An 8,890-nucleotide genomic window follows, 5' to 3' on the forward strand; every position below is an offset into this window, starting at 1 on the left:
AAACATTAATGTGTTCCAGGCAGTGTTCCAAGTACTTGCCATGAATTAATTCAACCCCCAGAACAACCTTAGATGACAGATGTTATAACCACCATCACATCCCCATCTTACAGACTGAAAAAGTGAGGCACAGAGGCTAAATAACTTGCTCAAAGTCTCCAATCTAGTATGCAGCAGAAATGGGATTTGAACCTATGTAATTTTTTTTAAAGATTTTATTTATTTATTTGTCAGAGAGAGAGAGAGAGAGAGCACAAGCAGGGCGAGCGGCAGGCAGAGGGAGAAGCAGGCTCCCCGCTGAGCAAGGAGCCTGATGCGGGACTCCATCCCAGGACCCAAGGATCATGACCTGTGCTGAAGGCACCACTTAACCGACTGAGCCACCCAGGCGTCCCAGGAACCTAAGTAATTTGATTCCAGCAGCTTCCTTAACAACTCCTGCTACCCCGTAACTACTATTCACATCTGATCTTCTCATTTTACCAACTTTAGGAGTTGTGTGGTAGAAAAACCTCAGCTAAAACGTGATCCACAAATCTGGAAGGGACCTCAGAAATAATCTAATTCAGCACTCTTCATTTTACAGATGAAAACTGAGGCCAGGATTGTTCAGTGAATTCCTGAAGATTACAGTTAAATAGTAAAACGAAGCCTAACACTTAGGGATCTTTTGAAGATCCAGTCTAATCCATTTTCTGGGACACCATGATGGATATCAGATTTTTGTTTTGTTTAGCTCTGTTTTTTTTTTTTTTAAGATTTTATTTATTTATTTGACAGAGAGAGAGAGAGAGACAGTGAGAGAGGGAACACAAGCAGGGGGAATGGGAGAGGGAGAAGCAGGCTTCCCACTGCGCAGGGAGCCCGATGCGGGGCTTGATCCCAGGACCCCGGGATCATGACCTGAGCTGAAGGCAGACGCTTAACGACTGAGCCACCCAGGCGCCCCTTGTTTAGCTCTGTTTTAAGACTCACGCATCTCTGGTGTATCTCTTCCTGTGTGTGAATATCCATCTCTTTCTCTAAGTGTATATGTGTATACTTCTGTCTCTTTCATTGTTGCCAATAAGATTTGTATGTGTATTGAGGAAAAGAAGGAAGTGGCCTCATGCCCATAAACAAACATTTAAACATCTCTCTCCCAAAATGAGGACATTTAGCACAACGCTATTAAAAACAGGTCTGTCTACCTGGATATCTGTTTACACCCTTTCAAGTATTCTCATCTAAGACAAGACCAAACCAGAAGAACTACATTAGTTAAGCTACTGGAATGTACGTTAATGAAAACGAATAATAGATTTTATGTTAATATTTTTCATTAAAAAATGTCTTTTAACATTAGAAAAATACCAAAGTATGAACCGAGTATATTTGTCAGTTGACTTTATTTAGTTTAAATGAAATTATAACAAGATTTCACTGACATCTATGTATCATCTATGTGTCTATCATTCCCCAAACTTTTGTTTTTCTAAAATAATGCCACCATGAGTTGTAAAATACTGCAACGAAGAAAAAATAACATATAGATTGATTTTCTTTCCAGTGAAATGATTCATGGGCCACAATTCTAGGAGCAGCCTGAAATACAAAAACCCTTCAAATGTCAATGTAGAAGGAAGTCATTGACTCCATCAGGATTCCAAACTGGTAAGAAACAGAACATACAGTACAAGGATGAGCCATAAAACAGTCAAGGTATCTGTGTTGTAGCTATGCCCATAACCTGACTCTCCCAGAACTGCAAAAATTCCACAACAAATATTATAACTGATAGTGGTGTTTTACCTTTTAAATTCTATCTTCCTTTCTTTTTAAATGAAAAAAAAATCTTTTTTTTTGAGAGAGAGTGCATGCCTACACACAAGTGGGGTGGGGGGGAAGGGGAAGCGGGGGGGGGGCAGGGAGAGGGAGAGAGAGAATCAATGCGGGGCCCAACTCGGGGCTAGATCTCCGGACCCTGAGACCACGACTTGAGCCGAAATCAAGAGTCGGACGCTTAACTGACTGAGCCACCCAGGCGCCCCTTAAATTTTGTCTTCTAAATCAGATCATGGATTTTAAAAAAAAAAAAAAGTTTAACAATCTGCTATCAGCTGGAAATCACCAACGACGGACCTAGTAACTGTTTTTGCTCCAAGGTTCTTTGGGGACAGTAATTCTCCTGAGAGGCGGTATGTTGCAGTGAAAAGCTGTGTGGGCTTTGGAGCAGGACAGGCCTAGGTTTGCATCCTGGCTCTGCTACTTCATCATTCCTTGATCCACTTAACCTCTCAGTTTTCAGTTCTCCATCTATAAAATGGGCTCACACCACCTACTCTAACAGGATATCGACCAGTTAAAATGAGTGACTGGTCAGTTCTCATCCCTGGAGCACATATGTGGTTTCATCAGCAAGGATAATAAAGTTTCCCTTTTCTGGTGATGAGATGCCAGTTTCTACCATTCATGTGTCTAATTTAGAAATCAAAACAAGTTTACTCCTTCTGACTTGACGGGTTGATCTGCTCCAGGAAGGAGATGGCCTGCCTGGCCAGTTTCTGGGAAAGTCGGCTCAGGGACACACACAGCGTTTGTTCAGGCCAATGGTTATCTCCATACTTGGGTTAAGAAAAGGACATCCTTCTGCTACACTAGATTTTTGTGATTCAGGACACAGGTGAAAAGCATGCCTTTGCTTCCACGAATTTTTACAGCTTTTAATCAAATCACAATTTTAACTTAATGCCTGAGAAATGGATTTTCTAAACATAGCATGGCTATTTTTTACATTATGATAAATGCATAGTGGATATGTATCTATATTCATAACCCAGGACTAGTTATCACCTTCTGTTGTATCAGTTCTTCTGTTTACATATCTGTCTTCTAAGACTTTGCTCTCCTATACAAACTCAACTTGATTAAACTTAGCACCTAGCAGTGTGGTTCAAAGGGGGGTATCTAAAAAATGCTGGTTGGAAAGAAATGTACAGTATAAAACCTTGAATTATGGCCAACAAGACTGGGCTTTATCCTTTAGGAAATGAGAAGCCACTAAACATTTTTAACCAGGTGAATTTCAGAACAAAAGCATAGTTTTAGGAAAGGAAAGAGCTGCTTTGACTGATGAGAAATTGGAAGCAGAAAAAGTAGTTAGGAGAAAACTTCAACAGCGCAGGCATGAGGTGAAAATGTGTGACCTAGGATGGCAGCAGTCAGGATGGAAGAGAAATGACGGATGCAGGATATTTCGTGCAGAATTTACAGTAACTTGGTACTGGTTTCGTTCCACAAGGCAGGAGGGGAAATAGTCCCAGATGGGCTGAACTTTTAGACTGACTGACTAGAATGATGACGCCACTAACAGAAACAGGGATGTTAGAAAAGGAACTGGTTTTAAGGGGAAAATGGTCACTCATATGAGACATGCTGAATGGGAAGTCATCAGACTGCCAAGAGGAACGAATGTGTTAAGAGTCGGTCAGTGTGGGGAAGGCTACAGGTTTAGAAGTGGAGAAGTCTTCAGGGGTAGAGCCCCTTAAGAAAATTTCTTCTGTGCCTCCAATTTAAGAACAAGAGGCAATGGGAAGGAGCTGATACATGGGACTAGACCTGGTCATTTTTGTACCCTCCACTATTAAATCACTTAGGAATCAGATTGGTTCTGTCCTTCCTCCTGTACCACACCACCTGCTGCAACAGAAAGGACTGGTTAGCAGAAACGGAGAGACGGGGCACCCCTTCCCCCACACCTCCCCAAAGCAAAGTTAGTGCTTCTCTCTTTTCCCTGTAACTTGTTACTTACCCTTTGTTCTTTTCTCCTTTGTAACTTACAGTTCTTATCTCTTGTTAAAATAATTCATCCCTGCTTGCTTCTCCCTGCTGTACTTCTTCCCCGGCTCTCCCCGGTCTAGGAGGGCAAACCCACAGCACTCTTCAGCCTCACCCTCCCTAGCAGCTGTGTACAAAGGACCCAAGCAGATGCTCTCAAGGCTCAAGGTCAGAAGTTTTTTTGGTCTGTAAACCCCATCATCCTGTGCTCTCCTATTTTCTTTTCTAGTTTCTACTGAACTCAGTAACAATTAAGGATAACATTCTTTGTGGCTCCACAAGTCAGAAAGGCTTCATTTAGCAGCAGAGGATACATTTAGATCAGAAACTCTGGCTTTGGACCTGAAATACAGAATTTGGAAATACTTGGCAGGGAAGAACCATACTACTGCATTCTTTACTTCAATGCCTGCCTGTAGTCCTGTTTTCCTCAACACACACACACCCCTGTCCTTGACTCCCCCCACCTCCACTCTTAACTCCCGTCTATTGTTTCTTCTCACCTGGTCCCATCATCACTCCTTACTTTGGGGGCAGTTGGGGGAGTTGTCTTCAAAAGGCAAAAACCACTTCTGATGAAAATTACCACTGAAAATCCTTAAATCTAGGCTGCTGAGGTGCAACCCTGTACTGTCATCCCAGTGTCTACAAAACCATTTATAGGACACTGAGGATGGAGGTACTTAAGATGGTAGAGTTTGGAGTGTAGCAACTGACAAGGCAGAGGAGACACCAGATGGTTGAATCCCTTGCCTTTCTTTTTCTCAGGCCAAAAAATTCAAGAAAGATAATTTGCATGACAAAATTACAAAACACATACTCTATGAGGCAGACACACATACTCTCCTAAAAATCCTTGTATCAGATATCTGAGATCATGACAGATATAAGCTTTGTTTCCTCAACTTAGGAATCTTAGCTATATATTGAAATATTTAAAAGCAATCAAATGATAACAAAAATCATACACTGTTTCTTCACCTCTGTTAAAATGCTAAAGGAGTAAAAGAATATTTAATATTAAATTCTGTAACTCACATGCAAAGTGCTAATAAGGACGGCAATAATACCTACCAATATTGTGTGCTTCCTACATGCCAGGGATCTTGCTCTGTGATTTATGTATACATTAGTTCATGTAAACCTTAAAAAAAAAAACCACTCTCAGAATTACTTCTATGTCACCGCTGAGGAAAATGGGATATGGTGAGATAGAAAACTGCTCTTGCCTGGGTCACACAGTAAAAGAGCAGCAGAGCTGGGATTTGAACCCAGGTTTGCCTTTAGAGTCTCTGCTGTCAATTCCCGCACTCTATAGCCTCACAATAAATAAGCTGTTTTCTCACTGAAATGCTTTGAACTGAAACTTCGAAGATGTGATTTTTAGTTCTTAGCAGAAACATGCAGGAAATAAAAAATGGCCTTCAGAAGCAGGCTGACAAGCCATTCCTGGGGTCAACCACCACAGATGGGACAGATTTCCTCTAGAAATAAATCTCTGCTTCTCATATCATGCCACCAAATGCCAGTTCAATGGCAACTCCTCGAAACACGGTTGTCCTACACTCAGAAAAGCCGAGAATTCCAATCCTGTTCTGCAAATTAACTGGTAGCATTGCAAACCTGATTCTGCCAAGACACAAATCCATTATAGACCGAGTGCACTGAGCCCACCATAATCGGTCCGCCTGATTCCATTCAGGGACCCAATACTATTTGTGTCCCTGTTCATGTATTTAGTGCTAGTTCAGAAAAGCACAAAATCGACTAAAAATCCACTTAAAAAAATCCTGAAGTAGATCAGGAACTTGTCAAAATCAAACACTTGGAAACCATTCTTAAAAATAAGCAATCAGTTCCTAGTGTGCACTCCTAAATTCACCTCCTTCCACTCAGGTCAGATTCTCAGAAAAATAAAATCCTAAAAAGACTAGCAATGATTACATTAATAAGTCGGCTTCAAATTTCATTACAAAATTATATATATATATATATATAAACATCAGCTATTTTCTTACAGGAAATTCAGTATTTTAGAGTCACTTAAGATACGGGAGTTTCCTAAGACATCAGGTAGGGAAAATAAAGTTAAATCAAGGCAAAAAGAAATGGACTGTTTATATTAAGTTGTGCCATATCCTATCAACAATTTATCTTTCTAGTCTACCCTAAGGTGACAGCTTCAAACTGAGTTTAACAAACCCTTGTCCCAGGCACTGGGAAAGGCACAATGATTAAAAAAAAAATTACTACTACCTGCTCTCAATGAATTTATAATTGAGTGACACAGATTAGACATATACATAAAAATCCTCTGCATACAATGCTTTTCCTCATCTAATATGACCAAACAGTTGTCGAAAAAGTCAGAGGAAAGATTTCCAAGACCCAGACGTGTATCAGACAGGTCTTGCTTATTGTGCCAAATAATCAAAGAGCATGATTTGCTTTTTCCTCTCTGCTCATTAAGGCTCTGGCAATGAACACTGCTTTGGTTTCCTTAGTCTCTTACCTCAGTTTATTTTCTGTTCTCTGCTCATGTAATAAGATATATCTTTTTGGGATTTCCTGTTCTGCTTTTAGTTTTTTTCTGCTGCTATTGCCGGGGGCCCACGTCTTACCCTCTCCTATCACAGTTAAGTTTTGTGTTTGCTGGGGAGACCTACCACACGGTTCTTTCTTTGTGCTTTTTTACTGGAGATCTGGAAACAATCTCTGAACAGATCTGTGAGCACTGAGAATGGCTCTGAAAACTTCGAAGCTAACTATTCAAAAATAATAAACTTCTGGAAGTCTACCTTCAGAAAGTCTAATCAGGAAGGTAAAAGCCATTATAACCGCCCACCATGATTTCAACTCTTTTTTTTTTTTTTTTTAAAGATTTTATTTATTTATTTGACAGAGAGAGGGAACACAAGCAGGGGGAGTGGGAGAGGGAGAAGCAAGCTTCCTGCCGAGCAGGGAGCCCGATGTGGGGCTCGATCCCAAGACCCTGGGATCATGACCTGAGCCGAAGGCAGACGCTTAACGACAGAGCCACCCAGGTGCCCCATGATTTCAACTCTTTGCATCTCATTGCTGTTAGCTTGGCTACAGGTAACAGTAGTAAGATGGACTTCAGATTGAAAGCAAAAGAAATGATGTTAAAATATATGGCAAATTTTAATACATGGAAGGGCTACCAATAGATGATTACTGGGGATTCAATGTCATTAACATTAGGCCAAAATCATCAGTATTTTGCACCTGCTGAAATGAAGGTCAACTTGACAAAGCCTTTATGAGCACAATACAGAGACACTTCTTGGTGGTTACAGGTCTGTGAATAGCTGGAGTTGACCTTGCTTTTATTTATCCTTATCTCTGAGATTTAAAACTCGCTCTTACTTTTCATCCCCTAAATTTTGGTAGTTAATATCGGTGTTATAAAACCAATCAGCAACATCATGTGTGTTTCAATTTCCCCTGGAAGGAAAAACCCACCATAAAAAAGGGGCTACAGAGTAACCAAAGGCCACAGGATGAGATTAATGATAAACCTAGATGGCTGAACCTGAATTTTCTTCAAACACTTCCTGCCTTTTGTTTCAACAGAACTACACCTTCAAGGTTAACTGCAGTCTCCCTGAGCAACGGACCAGCCCACCCTAAACTGGGAGATACTCATTCCTAATCTAATGCTCTTTATATACTTATCTACACTGTTTTATTTGAAAACATGCTATTACTCACTGACAAACAATATACACTGCATTCTACCCACGTAAGGCCAACTCTGCAGATAACCAACACACCCACCTATCTGTGAAACATAAAAGGATGGTTTTTTTCATCAAGTTCCCAAGGGCAGAAATAGGGTAGAAAGCAAAAATGAAACGCAACTCAAACCTAAAAAGCCCTTGGAAGTTGGGTTCTCCCACAAGGAGCAGAGATTGGAGGGAAGGTACAAAGGGTGAAGGGGGAGTGGGGAGCTTGTACTTCTCCTTCCTCCAGAGTCTAAAACAGCCCCGAAGCAGGTGAGCTCTGGACCCCCGCCACCTCCCCCCTCCCCCGCCCAAGGGAACAGAGGAGCCGAGGGGCTTCTGGAGGAAGCCTGAGTATCAGAGAGTGGGGGATGGGAAGAACTGAAGTCGGGAAGGCCGCTTCTTCTGTGGAGCAGGCTGTCTAGGTCGGGTCTTGATTTCTGCTTCACCCATCTTTTTTGGAAAACACTGATTTTTATCTTACGGGTGAAACTAGCTCTGGTCCCACTCTAGAGAGCAGGGACAAGTGTAGGGAGGGGTGTCTGGCCTCCGGGGGTACAAAATGGGGGTGGGGGCGGCAGCCTAGAGAATGGGAACCTGTACGCCCTCCCGAAGGTTGAGGCGCTGGGCGAGCGGGGCCCTTGAACGAGGGGTGTCAGGAGGGAAGCCCCTTTACGGAGCTGGGATTGACGGGGGACAATAAGTAGTTGCGAGGACCCTCGGGGGATGAGGAGCCGCCTCCTCGGGGAATACCTTGAGGCGGAGGAGACGGCCCCGCCCCCTCAGGGGATGGGCGCAAGTGGCAGTTGGGACGGTGGTGGGAGGACACCGGTGGTCCTACCCTTGCTTTTCTCTCGGGAACCCGGCCCCCCAGCCACCGCCAAGCCCCAGCCCAGGCGGCTCCTACCTTTTGCCGGCGCTCCGGGCTCTGCTCCCCGCCGCCTCCGCCACCCGCTCCCATCCACAGCCCCCCGAGGCCCCGCCCCTCAACCGCCAGGCGGGCGCAATGGCATTCACCAGGGCCAATCGCCGCCTCGCGTCCTCAGCCCCGGCACCAGTCCGCGCCGGCTGGAGGAGGGGCTTCTCCAATGTCATTTAGGCTCCTCCCGGGGCCCCAGGATCCCTTTTGTTTGGGGAGAGCCAGGCTGGGATTGAGCTCGCGTCACTTCCTGGAGGAAGCGACCTCCTCCGGCCCGGGCTCCGGGGTGGGCTCGCGCCCCTCCCGGCTCCGCTTCTGCAACTTTCCACCTTGTGGGAGGCTTCTGGGCAGCACGGTGGCGTTTCGTGCTTTACCCTCCCGGTCTGGGAAGCTTAGGAATGGCGGGCTTTGG

At 43.7% G+C, this 8,890-nt stretch overlaps 1 protein-coding gene across 1 annotated transcript in view; it reads right to left on the reverse strand.

The window, feature by feature from the left end:
• Nucleotides 1-8,540, reverse strand: part of CTTNBP2NL (CTTNBP2 N-terminal like) — a 51,385-nt gene extending 42,845 nt beyond the window's left edge. Inside the window, exon 1 of the mRNA XM_036122369.2 lies at nucleotides 8,467-8,540. The gene's annotated coding sequence lies outside the window, so the exon portion shown is untranslated. The remainder of the gene's footprint in view (nucleotides 1-8,466) is intronic.
• Nucleotides 8,541-8,890: the final 350 nt, after the last annotated feature.

This window comes from Halichoerus grypus, chromosome 5 (genome assembly GCF_964656455.1).
Source record: "Halichoerus grypus chromosome 5, mHalGry1.hap1.1, whole genome shotgun sequence".
Taxonomy (NCBI): Eukaryota; Metazoa; Chordata; class Mammalia; order Carnivora; family Phocidae; genus Halichoerus; species Halichoerus grypus.